The sequence below is a fragment of the Pleurodeles waltl genome, chromosome 2_1 (assembly GCF_031143425.1).
Source record: "Pleurodeles waltl isolate 20211129_DDA chromosome 2_1, aPleWal1.hap1.20221129, whole genome shotgun sequence".
NCBI lineage: Eukaryota > Metazoa > Chordata > Amphibia > Caudata > Salamandridae > Pleurodeles > Pleurodeles waltl.
The window spans coordinates 484,671,957-484,691,003 of NC_090438.1; the positions used below are offsets into that span (position 1 = coordinate 484,671,957).

The 19,047-nt window shown below is 45.6% G+C and overlaps 1 long non-coding RNA gene across 1 annotated transcript in view; it reads right to left on the minus strand.

The window, feature by feature from the left end:
• Positions 1-9,008, minus strand: part of LOC138258941 (uncharacterized) — a 391,632-nt gene extending 382,624 nt beyond the window's left edge. The window contains exon 1 of the long non-coding RNA XR_011198607.1: positions 8,923-9,008. This is a non-coding gene — a long non-coding RNA (uncharacterized lncRNA). The remainder of the gene's footprint in view (positions 1-8,922) is intronic.
• Positions 9,009-19,047: the final 10,039 nt, after the last annotated feature.

Below are 19,047 nucleotides of genomic sequence, written 5' to 3' on the forward strand. Positions count from 1 at the left end.
TTCTTCTGGTGCTTTCTCCTTCATCACTAATAAGGCTGGATACAGCCTAGCTCCTTCAGTGATACCTGCTCTTCACGCTTTTTGCTGACTATCCCATCTTGCTTTTGCAACTGTCCTTAATTCTTTCTTCATTCTACTCTCATACTTATCTCTCTGTTTCTGATGAGCCATGTGTTCCCAAGTATTAAGAGCTTCAAATTGTGTGGGTCTTGGATGCAGTTTCATTTCATAAAGTACTCGCCTCAGGCTCTCAATGATTCTTAAATTAAATGTTCCATAGTGAGGAAATAATAATGTGCCTTCTTTCTCATTAGCCGTATGCTATTGCTCAAGCCATGAACATGCATGAAGACCTTTTTCAGACAAAACATAATGACCTGGAGTACCTTCGGGTGGGGTCCATATTCCCTCTCTAACTGGAATAAATACAACTCCTTTAATCAGACTTTTCAATCCTTTACAGAACTTGATTTTCAATGAAATTCAATAATTCACAATCAGCTTTTTGTTTGAATCAGCAGGTATCTTTGTTATCACAATTCTTTTCTCAGTGTTCTGAACCAATAGCAGCGTGATACTTTGTGACGGGGTCCACCAATACAAGTGCGGCTTCACACCAACCAACCTATACCAGCGTGGCACACAATGACGTCAATCATACTCCTTGCAGCAATGCACCCTCCTTTGCAATTGTCTCTCACACAATCGCTTTCACACAAACCTTATAAAAGATATTGTGAGCTAAAAACCAACAACCTGTCTGCCCACTACAGGATAGGGTAACCAAACACTTCAAAGCAATACAGAGCTACACTTTCTGACTATGCTTTCTCAATTAAACAGCGAATGAGACTTGTCCAGAAAATCTCACTCCAGTTGACAAAGATCCTCTATGTGCGCTCAGGATTCACCTAATACCAACCAACCCACATTCACTCAAGGAAAACTATTGGCACCGTTTATGACATTTTACTACAAGCACCTTACTGCAGACAATAAATTAACCAAGTGTCTTCTACACTTGCGTGTTATCCTGGGATCATAGGCTACGGTGGATCCATTCAACAGCAACAAATGCTTCTTAGCATTAAGTGACACAACTACACAAGTCCAAAAACTCCGCAAAACACTTCACAACATCAACCTTTACCACAATCTCAGGCCAAAGCAACACAAGTGCAAACCCTATTAATACTCACACATCCACTTCAGAGGAATACCGCTGGAACTTAATCAATCTTCAGAATGAACTATTGGACAGTAACTACTCAAGATTATGCTTTAAACGAGGTAAACACATTTTTCACCTAGCATGAGGGTGAGGAAACATAAGGCAGCCGAATTTTGCAACAAATCAATTTAGAATTACAATATTACCCTTGTGGCCACACTAAGTAAGCACTAGTCAAGAATAGTCAAGGGGTTTTATTGCAAGTTCAAAGTCATGTAGACAATTCTCAAAACAAAGTTATAAAGAATCACCATTGGTTGACCAAGGTAACGCAAAAGATTAAAACAAACTAACATCAATAGGACTAAACAGTCAACAAAAGCAATATCAAATATATGAAAATTATTGGATGTACAGAAAACAAGTGCTGTTCAATTCTTTCATGCATATATCATCTAAGCTCATTTAGCTAGGACAAGGGAAATCCCTGCAGATTAGCAAGACAAGGTTACCATGTGCTGGGCTGAGCAAATGCAGGCAAAAATGTAAAAAGGAAAAGTACAAAAATATTTTGGAAAAATTACCTCTGGGGGGGGAAAACATTACCAACCAAGGTGGGCAAAAAGTAGGTAATAGAAGACAGCGTCAGCATGTCAGAAGCTTGTTCAAGAGTCTTCTTCCTGGGGTCAGGGGAAAATTTCTGTGTCTCAGCAAAGCTTTGCAATAAAGGGTAAGGGTGGTGAGATCTGTAGGTAGAAGACATCCATTTTAGTTCATCCGTGTGGGTTGAAACAGATGTATACATACTCTGGTTCCAAAGTTCCTGGATGTACTGTGCTCAAGGTTAGTTTCTCAGGCTCAATATGTGTAAAACAATAGAGCATCTGTTTCAAAGCTAGCCTTTCATGGGAACAAAGTCTGAAAATAAAGACATGTTAGCAAGAATGACTAAACATTTTTCCATACAGTCAGGAAACAGGGCCTTGCAGGCCTCGCATAGGCTAAACAAAGTGAATAAATATGGCACTTTCATTTATGCAAATAATGAACATATATAATATTTACAATTATAAATTCAACATTAATAAGCTTTGTCAATGTTCATGTTACAGTAGATTTAAAATGAAATAACTCTGTCAGTACATTACACTAAGTATAGTCCAGAACTGCAATTCTCAACTTCACTTGTAACATTTAAAGCAGTTCTCATTGAAATCTATTATCGTTTAAATGAAAACTAGTAATTAACATCATGAAGATTCACATGTAGTTTAATTAACTGAATAAACATGAAGTTTAAAGGGTATACCACAGCAGTTCTGTCTAGTAACCTAAAGTGAATGCACATTAATATAGCTTTCAGTGCGCCACTTTCCAACAAATCTATTAGTACTTCTGTCAACAAAATGCAAAGATTGTCAGCCATGGATGATCATTGTGACTTCAGGGGTAGCAATAACATTTATGCAACATCACACTCAACCCCCCAAACACAATGCACATGTATAGGCATCCTTTATAAATATTCCAGTGATGATGAAGCTCAATGACCCCCATTGATAAAGACAGAACAGGCTTTTTACACGGAGAGCTGGATGTAGTCCCCTCACATGGGTACAGGAAGCCTGTGTGCCTGACTAGAAACATGCTACCACCACTCTGCGTAGAGAGGACTGTAGTCCCTCTCACAAAAGGGAATTGTCAGAAATGGGGTTATTAACTTGGAACGAGTGGCCCGACCACCTAATAAGGACAATCTGGTTAGGTCTCAAAACAGTTCTAAGAGAATCTCTGCTCAGCCCCCTGGCAGCAAAGGCACAAGCAGCTAGCAATTTAAGAGAGATTTGCATGTTAAGTTAAAGCCATAGCAAACTATTTTCAAGTAAGAACACAACACAAAAAAACATCTCAGCCAAATGTTCAGAAGTCAAGAAAAGGTTAGGAAAAAGACACTAAAAACAGTCACAATTTGATATGAGGAACTGGTGATATGATTTTATAAGGTTTTCATGCAAAAAAACAAATAGAAAATTCCAATGGCAATCAGAAGCCACAGCTCATGGATGATTGGATCCTAGGTGTGATTTCGCTCTGATCATGATGAAGTGGGGGCAAGCCAAACAGGTCGTACTGGCCAAAGTTTCCCTCCAGTGGATAAGGAAGGAAGCTAAAGATGGCCGGGCCCTCTTGAAAGTCAGTAGTGTCATCAACAAACTCCTAATGAAGTCCTCAGTTTTGGCACAAAAATCTCTGACTGAGACAAAACAAACTTTGCAGCTGCTAACGTCATTTTTTCCAGTGGAGTAGTTTTGCTATCTTACCCAGGTTCAAAGTTTCACTTTCAGACATGCGACCTTATTTAGAGCATGGCACTAATATAACATATATCCCACCCACCTAATTATAGGTACATTATACCCTAATGGACAAGATATCTGTCAAGATGATGGCAGAGTACCCATCTGCGAAAGGTTAAATCAGGCACTAAGGGCCAGATGTAGGAACGCAAAAAATTGCGAGTCGGAAATAGCAACTCCTTGCGAATCGCTATTTCCGACTCGCAAAACGATATTCCAGTAAAAATCGCTATTCCAAATAGCGAATCGCAGCGGAGTCGCACCGCATTTTGCGACTTCGCAAATTGCCCAAAGGGTGTGGTCCGGTGTCGCAAATTGCGACTGACTCGCAAATTGCATGCAGGTGGAATTAAAATTTTGAAATACCCACTTCCTAGTTCTGAGTGATGACATCAGAACCAGGAAGTAACCACATGGAATAGGGAGGAGGAAGGAGCCCACCCAGCCCAAACTGCAGAGCCACACCCAGGTGAGAGGAGCTGCAGCAACAATGGCTACACAGGACAAGGAGACACCCAGTGGAGGCAGAAAACGCAAAATTAAGTTTTCTGAGAAGAAGCTGAAGGTGCTGACCGAGGAGTGATGCCTGCACCATGAAGAATTATTTGGCAAGGCAACAATGAGTGTCCCTGACAGCCAAAAAAGAAGATCTGGCAGGACATCCAGAACAAGATCAATGCCATTGGTGTCAGCCACCGCACCCTGGATGAAATCCACAAAAGGTGGTATGACCTTCACTCCAGGACCAAGGAGAGGGTGCAGAGCGCATGAGGGAGATGCATGGCACTGGAGGAGGGCCATCTACTGTTCCACCCCCTACAGCAATAGAAACCATGGTGGAGACAACTCTGGAGCCGGACGCTGTACTGGGCTTGGGAGACAAAGACAGTTCTGCACCAGGAACAACAAATAGTAAGTACCAAAATAAATGCATTTACACCAGCCTATACACTATGCATACAATCACAGTACACATCAGCAGGCACTTCCAGAGTAGCTCCATTCACAGTTTAGCAACCTATTGAACAGTGCATTATGGGCAATGTAGTACAGTAGTCCAAATATAGGCAAATGTTTATTTTGAGGCATCAAACATAAGTGCAATACTGACAGTGTATCCCCTATGTCCCACAGGTCTCCCACAAGGTCCCCCATCAGCACCACTGTGCAGGGAGAGGATCATGGAACAGACACACAGGCACACAGGAGGAGGCTGCCAAAGACACCGCAGGGGAGTGCAGGACAACACCACCCGTTCAATCGGCACAGGAGACCATGGCCTATCCTGCTCCGGGTATGGAGGCAGCCATTGGGACACCAGGGCCAATGCCTATGGATAGCCAAACACATGGATCATCAGGCGCGGTGCGTAGACGACGATGCACACTGCGTTCTGTGCGTAAGGAGGATGTGTCCGATGAGGATTTTGTGGGAATTGAGGCATCCTTATTGCAGAGTCAGCGCCTGCAAAATAGACAAATGAGGTTCATAAACCGTAACCTCTCACGACTGCGACCACTATCACCCATGGGCTGGCAAATGTGGACAACCAGTTCACAACAATGAACACTCACTTGGGTAACCTGACTACCTCCATTGACAATTTGGTCAGGGAACTGGTGGCTGACAGGGCACAGTCACGGCGCAGGGAGCGCACCACTGCTGCCCGTTTAGACAGGCTAGGTGTGTCCATATGGCGCCTGGCAACCAATACAATCTGCCTGTCAAGGCGCACTGTCAACCTGCAACTGGAACTGGGGCATTTTGCAGGAGATGTGGCATGAGGACTTGGCCGCATCAGCCATGTGCTGGATCTGCTGGAGACCAGACAGGCTGCAAGGGGCATTGGGGTTACCCCGCAGGACAGTGAAGAGGTCTCCAGTGTGAGTAGTGTGTCTGCCACTGATGCCCGTGTGTTGCGGAGTAGCAGTGCACGGCAGGGCTCAGGGGACCAAGCTGGAGTGAGTCACGGTGGCCGCAGTCGTAGGCTGTGAGCTACTGATACTTACTGTTACAGAGGCACATGGACATAATGTGTCAGATTACACTAGTTTTTTGCATACTGTAGTATAGTTAACAATTATTTAAACATTATAGTCCTGCAAGAAAAGGGTTAGTTTGTTTGACCACACAACTTGGCTATGTGTGTCTTACATTAGTGACTGTTGTCACGGTTGCTACGTAACGTAGTGAGTTGCAATGTGGTTCTGTCTCTGTCTGCCCTCCATTGAGATGCTTCTATCCCCAGGCTGTCTGTGTGGTAGCTCTTGCTCCTCATCCTCCAAATCTGTGTCTTCAGCGGTGGGATATAGCCCACGTCTGGTGGCAATGTTGTGTAGGATGGCACAGGTGGCAACTATCTTGCATGCTGTTTCTGGGGCATACTGAAGTGCTCCTCCACTTTTGTGCAGGCATCGGAATCGTGACTTCAACAAGCCGAACGTCCTCTCTATGACAGCTCTGGTCCGCCGATGTGCAATGTTGTATTGCCTCTCATTCTGATTGCCAGGCATATTTAGCAGGGTATCACAGGGTTATGCAGTGACATGTGTGTAAGGCTTCAGAGTGTACTCCCCAGTACCTAATAAATATCCTTCTCCAAACTCCCCACGTTCTAGGCATTGGTGTATCCCACTGTGCCTGAATATGTATGCATCATGTGTACTCCCTGGATATTTAGCCACGATGTCAGTAATGACATTATGGGCGTCACTTACCAACTGGATGTTCAGTGAGTGGGTACATTTCCTATTGAGGAACACACATTCCAGATTTGCAGGTGGGTAAATTGGTATATGTGTCCCGTCCACACACCCTATTACATGGAGGAAGTTGGCAATTCTGTAGAAGTCCAACTTGGTGCTGTTCATTTCTGCCTCATTCCTGGGAAGGTATATATATCTGGACATGTGTGCGAGTATGGCATGTAGGAAACGTCTGAAGAATCTTGATAGTGCACTTTGGGATACCCTACCTGCCACAGCAATAACCCCCTGATAGCTCCCAGAGGCCAAGAGGTGCAGTGAGCATAGCACATGTGTGGGGATGGCGCAGCCGTGCATTGTCTGGCGTTCAAGCTGAGGTTTCAGCAGTTCAATTATCTCTAAGATAACAGCGCTGCTCAGTCTGTATTTCTCATATATCTCCTCCTCAGTTTGTTTAAATAGTGTCTGCCTGGTTTGGTATATCCTCTTCTGTATCTGCGTCCTCCGCCTCTGCTGCGCAGCCTGGACTCTCTTCCTCCATCACATATAGTGCAGCCATTTTGAGTAGCCCAGATGACTTCAGGGTCTCCTTTTATACTTTGGTTCTGCTTACCACCTGCTCTGAATCAGTGGTAATCTGGGAGTGCAAAACGGGCTTTTTGTGACTAGTCGCAATTTGCGACTGGCTTTTGCGTACGGTTAGTGACTCGCAATTTGCGACTTCCTAATTGTGGGTCACAAAATCAGGTCGCAATTTTTGCGAGTCGGTAATAAGTCGCATCGCTATTTGGTACTCCGAAATGGGATTTGAACATCCCATTTCGCATTTTGCAGGTCGCAAATAGCGCTGCGAGACGTTTGCGACTCGCTACATCTGGCCCTAAGTCACTTTTTAGGTTCTCAAAATCAAAATCACCTAGCAGAGCAAGACTGGAAGATATCACCTGTCAGGACTCCATGAGGCAGGTACCTCTACCACAAGGTTATGCGGAAGCCTTTTTCTTCACTCCAAAGAGCTTCAAGCAAGACAAACCTTGGATTTGTTTTGCCCAGCAAGTACAAACCCTTTACGGGTATGCCCAAGAACTTTCTTTAGGTTTTGCATAGATAGAAAAATGAAAATACCTACATCTCAGTGAGTTATTACACCTGCAGAAAGCCTCCCTAGTCACTCCTGCCCTCAGGTCATGTTTTCAGGCACCCCGTCTCTTTGTAGCAATTGCTGAAGCCAGTATTTGTAACTATCGTCTGTTACCAGCATACATTTCCTAATATTTAGCACATCCCACTTTTATGCACTAACCACCCAGCTTTGCGTGCTTGCACAGCACTTTAGGAGTGACCTAGCTAACACATAAGCGTGTTTTCTGCATGCAAAGGCACTGTTACTTGCCATGGTTTCTTATTGTAATTTTAAACTGAACAAATATGCTCTCTGCTGGAGCCATATATTTTTGTAATTTGTGTTGGTGGTGTAACACGCCTCTGCTCACGTATGACATTTACCTTCAATACTATTGGTGCAATTTTTGCACCAACCTACATTAGCCTTCTGGGCAGTTAAATAACCCAATCTGGTGCAAACAATTTTACAAAAAGATATGCACTGTTGCATTGAATACTGGATCACAGTGCACAAAGTCGTAGAACAGGCAAACGTAATGTCCAGAAACAGTCTAATGATGTGGGATGATCATGTAGAAAAGGTGAATTTCCTACCAGTAACCTTTAAGTACCCTCCTGTTCTTATGACAACAAAAATGCAGAGCTAAATGAATTGTCTACAGTTTACCAGCAGGATTATTGAGCTCGTTAGGGAGGGGTGGACAGAGACGCTGTCCAGATAATGCACCAGGACTATGCAGAGGTATTCAATCTCAACAACTCCTTCTTATGAACAAACAGCTTGGGCTATCGCTCAAAGATTGAACTTCCTTTCAAATACAAACTGTTGCTTTCATCTTCCCTCATTCTTTTTTTGCTCTGTTGTCTCCCGTCTCATGTCACCTTCCGAATCCCACTTCATTCTCACAAGATTTAGCAACTTTGCTTTGGTACCTAATCCTTCCATCAAGTGTACCTGCGAGCATGATTAAGTGAACACATCGGCAGCAATCTTTTACTCACTCACCTGTTGACTGCCCCATGGAGCTTCTGGGTAGCCTTACATCTATTTGATTTGAACTGATTTTCTCATGGGATTTTTTCATGAATGTTGTTCCAGCAAGAAAGGTACTTTGGAACCAAAAATGTATATAACCTTATTGTTCATGTGAGATAGTTTGAAACCTAATTAGTCAACAACAACAAGGATGTATGAAGGCAGCTTTTAGCTCGTTACAGAGGGTGTTCCAGGATGTACTGTCGTGCCCATGACATAACGGTGTCGTGACCACTACCAAAGAGAGCCCAGAAAGAGTGGTGTTTTCTCATGAGCCCTTTGATATATAACTGTATTGAAATGACCCATGGGTCACGTGGGTATGAGGTAATAAAAGGAGGTGCGGCCCCTCGGGCGTGGTCTTAGTACATGCAATGTAACTGCAGCACCGGAGCACGCCCATGTAGCCGGGGCCTGTTTAACAACAACAACTAGAGTGCGGAGTCTAATTACATGCGCGCATTATGATAATGGAGCCGGCGCGCCCCTGACACCCTGCAACACCACACTGGTGACGAGGGTGCTTACCTGCGCTCTTACAACTCGGCGGCCGCTTGCCTTGCTTCTTGGCGTGCGGTGCCCGTGCCGGTCGAATGGTGCTGCCGGTCACGTGGTGACACTAGGAGCATTGCCTCTCCATGGCAACACGATGATTAAGTTCCTCCCCATGGCTGAAGGCTTTCCCCAGCTTCGGGGAAGCAGCGTGAATGAACAAAGGTGCCGGTGAGTCAGATGAGGCACCGCCCACCCCGGCCTCAGAGTTTCTTAAAGGGACAGTATCTCACCTGTTTAGTGCTGCCACCTCCCCTCTAGGATGTGAATTGTGCTGCTCCCTCCTGCCCACTGACCAGCCCAAGTAGGAGTGACTCCCAATTTTGAGCTGTGCACTCAGCTGCTAAAGAAACAGGGCGGGTCCAAAAGAAAATTTGAATAAATGAAACAAAAAAAAGAGGAAAGGAGAAACACAAGATGAATACCATACCCCATATAGAACCATTCATAGTGGAGGGTGCCCCATAAGCACAGGCAGCCAGGTGGAAAGACTGGGTCAAGAGAGTATTGCTCTTCTTTGAAGCCATGAAAATTGAAGATATCCAAAAGAGAGGCATGCTACTGCACCTAGGAGGGAAAGATATATATAGAATATCAAAAACAATTGCGGAAGCAATGCCAAAAACACACCTGACCCTCATCGCAGCCGTCACAGCTCATTTTGAACCCATGGTCAATGTAGACTATGAGAGGTTTATATTCCGGCATGCACAGCAAAACCCAGGGAAGTCCAGTGACACGTTTTACATGAGACTAAAAGAGTTGGCCACCACATGCAACTTCCAAAATGAAAACGATGAAATTCGAGGGCAAATTATCCAAGGGTATGCGTCAGCGAAACTAAGAGATAGAATCTTAGAGGAGTCAGGGCGATCCCTAGCAGACATATTGACGATGGGAAGAACAAAAGAACTGTCGAAAGCGAGAGCTTCACACATGGAGACAGCACTCCAGAGCCCTGGCAAAATAGAGCAGGTAGCCGTTTTAACGCCCACACCCTACAGGCCTAAAAAGGAAACAAACGCTGTCACAGAGAATATGCAGACCATGTGGAGGACCACCACACGCCTTATCATCCTGCCCTGTCAAAGGACAAACATGTGCAGGGTGCGGCTAACCAAACCACTTCATCAAAGTGTGCAGGCTGACGAAGAGCACACCACTTTGAACTACTGTGAACACGGCCCTCGAAGTTCAAGCTCAAGCAGTGACAGGAACGATGATGAGGACGAAACACAAACAGTGCACTCAATCTTCACGATCAGCACTGCACCCAGAAACATGAACGGCTACCTAAGTGCAAAGTAATCATAGCAGGATGCCCAGTGGCAGCTATAGCAGAGACTGGAGCGTCAATCAATGTCATGGCCGAGGCCACATATCAAAGCTTGCAGCCGAGACCACCCCTGACGCCGACCCATGTCTGAGTATTTGCCTATGGACTAGCTCAGCCACTCACAATGAGAGGCAGATTCCAATCTCCCATCTGTCATGGACCACATGAAGTAGAGGCCTACGTAGACGTGGCAGAAGAGGGTCAGCGCACACTGCTGCAATGTCACACGGCTGGAGCTCTAGGTATCGTAACCTTCACACTTGGTGTCTATGTTGAATCAGTCAGTGACATTCTCGAGTCCTCAAGTATTGGAAGGAATAGGGTGCCTCAAATCCAAAGAAATCACCCTCCACATAGACCAGTGCCAACCTGCAGCCCTCCGCCATAGACGGGTTTCCTTCCACCTCCAGCCTCTGGTGGAAAGAGAACTAGAGAAACTGGAGGCTGCGGGCATTATTGAAAAGGTAAAGGGTCCAACACCATGGGTGTCACTGATTGCAGTGGCTAGGAAACCAAAATAACCAGGAGAGGTCAGAATCTGTATAGACATGAAATTGCTCAATTCTGCGATCAAAAAAGAATGCCATTTGACTCCTACCATCAATGACTTCATCAGGGAACTGAGCGAGGCCGGCTGGTTCTCGAAATTAGACCTTTGGTCAGGGTATCACCAACTAGTCTTAGCAGAAGAGTCAAGATATATCATGTCGTTCTCATGTGGGACTTTGATGCTACCAGAGGCTGAATTTTTAGATTTCTAGCATGGCAGAGGTGTTTCAGAACACGATTCGGGAGCTGCTGATAGACTTACCTGGAGTCATCAATGTTAGGGACGACATTTTGATTTATGCCAAAACTATTCCAGAACACCATGCTCAACTGAAAAAAGTCCTTCAATGCATCCAAGAATCTGGTCTAACTCTCCACCAAGAGAAATGTGAATTCCTGAAGGATAAATTGAAATTCTTCGGCTATGTATTCTCTTTGGAGGGGGTTGACCGGACCCTGACAACGTTGCAGATATCAAGGATGCTCCCCAGCCCACCAACTAGACTGAAGTCCGTAGCTTTCTAGGTATGGTGAACTAATGTAGGAGATTCATCAGAGACCTTACGTCCCTCACACAACCACTAAGAGACTTGACCAAAGCCAACACGTTGTGTTCCTGGGGTCCGGCCCAAGAGGATGCATGCCAGACAACTAAAGATGCTTTGTCGGCAGACACGACCCTGCGATATTTTGACCCTAGGAAGGACACCACCATAGCTGTGGATGCCAGCCCAACAGGGCTAGGAGCCATACTCCTACAGAAACTGCGAGAAGACGAGTGGGCTCCAGTGGCATATGCCAGCAGATCATTATCGGACACAGAACAAAGATACTCACAGATTGAACAAGAATCACTTGCTATACATTGGCCGGTGCAAGCATTTTCACCTCTATGTATATGGCCACCCGTTCACTATCATGACTGACCACAAGCCACTGATCCCACTCTTTAATTGCACTGCTTCTAAGCCACCTCCTCGCATTGAGAAATGGATGCTATGGCTGCAGGAGTACAACCGTAAAGTGGAGTATCGCCCAGGCCAGAGCAATCCAGCAGATTATCTATCCAGGCATTCGAGACCAGCAACCCTCACTGAAGAAAGTGAGGCTTAGGAAATAGAAGAATATGTCCGGTGCATAATGGAAAGGTCCAGACTTCGACCCATCTCAGTTGAAGCTATCCAACAGGCCACAGCTCAGGACGAAAACCTACAACGAGCCATGCGGGCAATGGAAACTCAGGCATATGCAATGCAGAACCAATGGCATAGCCTCACACCTGACGCGCACACCATTATGGGAGCCCTATACTGCATCTGTCAAGAGTTGACTGTTAGTGGTGAAGGCTGTCTCCTCCGAGGACATCGGCTGGTAATCCCTACCAGTCTGACGAAAGAGCGGTTCAACTAGCGTACGTTGGCCATCAAGGTATGGTTAAGATGAAGAGTTGATTGAGAACTAAGGAATGGTTCCCAATGATGGATCTGAAAGTTGAAGAGCTAGTGCGCTCCTGCCATTGGTGTCAAGTAACAGGAGAGCAAAGTGTGCCAGTCCCCATAGAAACTGAAGAAGGACCCACAAGACCTTGGGTTGCAGCCACCCTTGATTTTGGGAGCCTTCTAGATGGAAAGCATATGATGGTACTGATTGACGATTTCTCTCGATACCCAGAGGTAGAGGTTGTTCAATCTCTACCAGCGAAGGAGGTAATACCGAAATTAGAAAAGATACTTGCTACTCATGGAGTGCTACAAGCGATCAGAACTGATAACGGTCCACCTTTTCAAGGAAAGGAATTTGCCGAATACCTTACATCCCTTCCCGTCAAACACCAAAAAATAACATCACGATGGCCACAAGCCAATAGGGAAGTAGAACGGTTCATGCGAACGCTGAACAAAGTAGTACGAATCGCTGTTGTGAAACATGAAATGCCAGAACTTGCAGTGTATTCATTCCTGAGAGATTACCGTCAGACACCCCACTCTACAACTGGGTTTGCCCTGATTCACCTTTCTATGGGGCGAGTTGTCACGGATGTTATTCCCCACCATGAATCTTGGACTCTGGAAATAGTTGACAGAACCAAGGAGTAACTCAAAAGAAAGCGCTTCGATGACCGAGCCAGTGTTCGGCGGCGATCTCGCCTTTCAGACTTGCAAGTGGGAGACTGGGGTCTCCTGAAGGACAGGTTCCCAGGCAGGAAGTTCTGAGCACCATATGAAGATCGCCAGTGGATTGTATCTCAGCGACAAGGCTCCTCAATAATTGCTCAGCGAGCAACAGAACAAGTTGCCCAAAACATTTCCCACTTCAAAAGGTTCTATCCCCAAGCATCTAACACTGAAGCAGAGATGGCCAGTAACCCTGTCTCGTCTGATGGAGATGAGGTCTCAGATGATGACCTACCGAGAGGGCCTAGGCCAATGAGTGAGCCTGTGAGTGGTGGTCCCGAGTCCCTGGATCACGAGGGTAACCACGGTGCCAGCTGTGACAACGCCCTGTCGCCCTCAAAGAGAACTGAAGAGTCAAGGTACACGTTGAGGAGAAACCCCACTTCCTCGACTTGTTTGTGAGATTATCTTGTCTGAACGTTTTGTCTTACAAGATAACACTGTTTGAACTTTATTCTTTTGTTTTGTGCTTTTGGAGGGATGTAGTGTTGCGCCCGTGACGTAACAGTGTCGCGACCACTACCAAAGAGAGCACAGTAAGAGGGGTGTTTTCTCATGGCCCCTCTGGTATATTACTGTATTGAAATGACCCATGGGTCACGTGGGTATGAGGTAATAAAAGGAGGTGTGGCCCCTCAGGTGTGGTCTTAGTGCATGCGATGTAACTGCAGTGTAGCCGGGGCCTGTTTAACAACGACAACTGGTGTGCGGAGTCTAATTACATGCGTGCATTATGATAATGGAGCCGGCGCGCCACTGACACCCCGCAACACCACACAGAGCAGTGAGGCAATCAAGATGAAAGATCTTTAGCGGGACGGGATACAGTTTAGCTGGAGAGAGACAGCTTCTAATATCAATGTGTTATGCTGTGCTAGACAGATAGTATGGCTTCGTAGAACCTATCTGTCCACCCTGGTTTTGAGAATTCCAACATTGACTGGAATCTGGTTGGGTTATCAGTAGCAATGTAGTGTATTTGCAGTACTTTTGTTTATTACAATAGAAGTTGTATCATAACTGATTGGTTGATGGGTCATGGGATCTAATGGTGTGGCCGCAGGTCTTGTCGGAGCTTGTAGGTGCTGTTTAGGTCATTTAGTTTTATCATTTCTCGGCAAGAGACTTTTTAAGGCATGAGTAAAGTGGGCAATTACCAGGGCCCCTAGCTTCTGAGGGGCCCATTGAGAAAGTAAACTTTCTCTTTAGCTCACCTCTGCCTATTTCTATATCTCAAACTTTCTTTGTCTCCACCTACCTTTACATCTGTCTCTTGTCTCTTTGCCCAATGTCATCTTTAGAACTTTTGAGCCGCTGAAAAGACATATTTCAATTGTTTTGTGTGAAACCCATTTCTGAAAGTTTGTTCCGCATTATACAGGCTTTAATAAGCAGAAAACTGGTAATATCATTCAGACTTGTTACAACAGGTGGCCGCAAAATATATCTTGTCCGGGGCCCCGTGGAAGCCATGCGATCCCTCTACTGACTTATTGGCTGGGCATAGGGAATTCTTTTTAGGATGGCCTGTTGCTTGCTGGTAGAGTAAAGGGCTGTGAGCTGTTACTGACACGGTGCTGCATGTGTCAGAAGAGATCACCGAGGAGCTCGCGTTACACATTACGCAAGAATGGTTAAAAGGGGCGCAGTGACTCAGGAATTTTAAAAGAATCTTATTCCGCCACACACACTTCGTTATGGGCCTCTTCTGTATGCAACTGACAAACAAAAGCTCATACTTAATGCTAAGAAAAATGGGTTGATAGAAAAGAGATAGAAGGATGGTAGGTCAAAAAGGAAGAGGGGTGGATGGGTGAAATAATGGGTGGATGGGTGAAAGGATGGATGAAAAGGTGGATTGGTGAAAGGGTGCGTTGGTGGGTGAAACAGTGGATGAGTGAAAGGACTTACGAGTAGGTGAAGGGATGGGTGAAAGGGTGAAAAGATGTGTAGGTGGGTGAAAAGATGAGTGATTGGTTGGATGGATGAAAAGATGCATGGGTGGATGAAAAGGCAGTTGGGTGAAAGAATGCATGGGAAGGTGAAAGGATGAGTGAAAAGGTGGATGGGAGAAAGGATGCCTGGGTGGGTGAAAGGTTAGGAGAAGGGGTGCATTGGTGAAAGGATGTGTTGCTGGTAGAAAGGATATGTGAAAGGCTGGCTGGGTGAAAGAGTGAAAAGATGGATGAACGGATGGATGGATTGATGGTAAAAGACTGAATGATGGCTGAAACAATGAATGGATGACAGAATGTAAAGGTAAACAGATGGATATCAGCGGGTGAATAAAACGGTGAATGGGTGGATGCTTGTATGGGAGAGACAATGAGCTCTTCTGTGAATGATCGGACTCACTTGCTTCACTTGTTTGGTGCCATCAGAGCCCACACACACGCACGCACGCGCACTCTCTCTCTTAATCAGAGAGATGACATTCGACAGCAGGCATTGGCACATTCCGCAGAGACTATCTCAAGGCCACAATAATGAAGTACACAGCAGATTCAGCACTGCCAAGATACAGAGGGCAGTGACAAGAAGGGTTGTTGAAAATGATAGCACTTCCACTCACTGGTCGCCCCAAGGGCATATGTCCTGGAAAACATTTCATCCAGAAGCTTGCAACTGTCCCCTAGTGAAGATTCCTTGGTTCAAGAGCAGATGTCTTCTTCTTCAAAGACGCCGCGACTTTCTCATGAAATACGGCTCCGCGTTCCCATGGGGCATAATTTTGTACTCCGGCATTGCCTCAACTAACACTTCATTCATGTATATTTATGTGTGCTTGTAGTAAATATATCTTTTATTGTTTCAGCGGGTGTGGAGAAGCCTAATTAACTGATTTCTAAATACTGATTGGAAGAAATATGTTACAAATCCACTTGTCCCACCTCGGGGTTCCTATACCGTGGGCTGTAGTTCCTCCTTACTAAATAGTTAAAAATTTGGAGCCAAATTGTTTAAAAAAAGAGTAATTTCCAGGCTCATTATACTTCTATCAAAACAAATCCAAGGAAACATAATGTTACATGAAAAGCGACTGTAGCACAATTTTACAATAATTTCATTAAGTAGATTTTACCTATGTAAATTCTTCAAACATTTTAAACATGCATAATTATGCAATTAAAAATCAATTTTATTCGTGCATTGTCTTAATAGGGCGTAGATAGTTACTTGCACCAGAATGTGAGTGGCTGGTGTAAGGGTGGGGTAAGAAAATAGAGGAAGCGATGTGAGACTTTGCATCAAAGGTGTCATTGCCTTTAAAGAAAGCAAAAACAAGCACTGGCACAGTCAATTTGTTTGGTGTTGGCTGCTGAGATTTTGGTTTTGCCAATGCTTATTTTGGTTGTGATTTTTTTTCTTCTGTAAAAGCATACAATGTATAAAACAAGCACTGTCTCTAATACAAAAACATCTACGTATTGTATATGTAAAATAACACATTCCACCGGTAATTGCAGGCACTGAAAGGGATTGCTTATTTTGCCGATGTGTACACTGTGCAAGAGAAGACTGCTTCGCTCAGAAGCAGGTAAGTCAGTTGCTGAAGTGTGTGGACCCTGTGGCCCATGCTGTATGGCGTGGGAGGCAGAGCCAACATGCGAATGACACTGGAGCAGGCCGATTTATGAAGATGCTGACTGAAAGCCCCTGTAAATAGTATGGACGGCATACATATTCATATTAAAAAACAGAAAAGGTATTGTCTAACGCCAGGCCTAAAAACGGGCCCACTAATCTTCCAGCTCGGTATTAAAAGGCAGTAGGATTTCAGGGGGGCACTCTAGCCCCTGGGAACCGTTGGCATGGCTCCTACTGCAGCAGTGATAAAGACACATCTAGTATGGGTCTCGAGTTCCTTACTAAGCTGTCTCTCCTATCTGCTTCCTATCTTCACCCCTCTCTCTTCTGATCTAGTTCTTGTTTTTGACTCTCTTCTTCCTATTCCCTTTCCCCTTCCACTTGGTCGCTCATTACAGGCCAGAATGATATCCCTGGGTGGAGTATCACTCCACTCACAACTAGCCCGGTGTTTTGCACCTGGCCAGTGCAATCACAATCTGACGTTCCTTCAGCGCATGGCACGGCTTGCACTCTACCCTGTTAGATAACGGGTTCGCCTGCCCCCTGCTGCTCTCCCCACCTTGAACGAGCCTCCCATTACCATCAGGTGGTAAACTGGAGCAGTAATTCACATGAATTGGGAAATTCGATTTGAATTTGTCCAGGAAAAATGGGTCCCGACGGGTATTCTCCAATCCGTAGGAATTGATTCATAACACCCGGAGTTCTGCGTGTGGCTACAGGATATACAGCATTTTTTCTTGCCATTATGATTTCTCCAAACATACATTTGCATTGGCATTGCTTTAGTCAGGACCTCTGTCTCACTTTATACCCTCTTCTTCCTCTCATTCTACCTCCTTCCTCCTCTTATCGTCTTTTCTTCTCTCTTTGCTCCCGTTTACCCAGTTTTCCGCATTTCTTCTCTCTCCCCTACTTTTCATTATCTCTACCTCTTCTATCTACACCCCATCTTTATCTTTCTGCCAACTTCGATTTTAATAGGCCGAGCTCCCATTCCTTCTTTCTCTTTCAGGCCCTACATTGTCTTCACTTCTCTCTTGCTCTCTGCGGTTAATCCTTCTGGCGCACCACTATCAGCCTCCCAGGATCACATTGCACCGGGTGGACATCTGCACATTTTTATTCCAGTGGCAGAGGAACAGGGCGCTGTTGGATTGTGCACTAGTCAGTAGTGGGTGATGTTTTTCCTCACCTGAGATTTGTATCTTACGGATTTCAGGTCTAGGTACTATTTTCCCTGGGTTTATGCACAATATGCAATGTACATTTGGGAGTGAATCTCAATGAACAATGCAACACATGATATTAGACCCCACCATGCTAAACATTGATCACTGTATATACATTTGAGGAAACCATTCATTCCTTTCCCACAACCCTCCCGTTACCATCAGTGTAACATGTGCAATCCAGGCTTCGCCTCGGGGCTCACAGTAGCAGCGCAATGTACATCACAGTATAGTCACACTCCCACTTGGACCCACGGCCTCAGCCGTGTGGGTAAAATGTGATGTCAACCTTATGAACTCCCTGCCAGAGCCCGATTACCCAGCAACACCAAAGTGCTGCCCCAGCACTCACTCGTTCTTGCTCAGACTCACTCACTCACATCCACCCCATGCCTAGATACGGGCCCCGGGTATCAGTTGTCACTGGTACACTCACAAACTCTTGCATGCACTTGCTTCCAGCACCTTAATGCAAAGCTCTGACAACTGGCAAGTGGATGCCCATGCGCTGGCACACCCTTCGGCTCCCAACCAACCCTCCACCAGCCAACCAGCCCCCAATAAACCTCGCTCCACCTCAACCCCAAAGGTTGTATTCAGTTTCCCCTGGATACCCAGCAGCTCACGGCTAATCACAACTCCCCAGGTGTTGAGGTCAAGGTGGGGGACCGGAAAGACATCAGCCAGTAAACAATTAAGGAGGAGCTGTTCAGGCTCCGAATAGGAGGTTCATTCAGAGGACTGCAAAACACGGGAGGATGGTCACCAGGGCCAACCGTTAGATTCAGAGGCACCTAGCCCTTCCAGACAATCCAGTGTTACCAAATAGTAACCAAACCCAGCACCTCCCAAATGGAGAGCTGCCAGCGGAGTGTGTTGACTCGACCCACCCTCGACAATTCAGGTTGCACACAACAAATTATCAGGTCAGTGTCTCTGGATTGGAGACAACCTGTCTGATGCCCGTAAACTTCAAGTGGCCCAAGACAGGTTTGATCCCCATGTAGAAAGTGCTCAGTGCCGTACTCCCGATGACTCGGGGTTCCCGGACGGCACAAGGTTTCTTCAACCAACTCCTAGCATTGTACCCCCTCGATGGGGAGTGATGACTTGAACCGCACCAGACCTTCTGGTTCCACTCAGGACTTGGTTTCCCTATCCCTCTGGGTTGAGGAACTCTGCCCAGTACTCTATGACCCTAGCAGTACTGGACTATCCA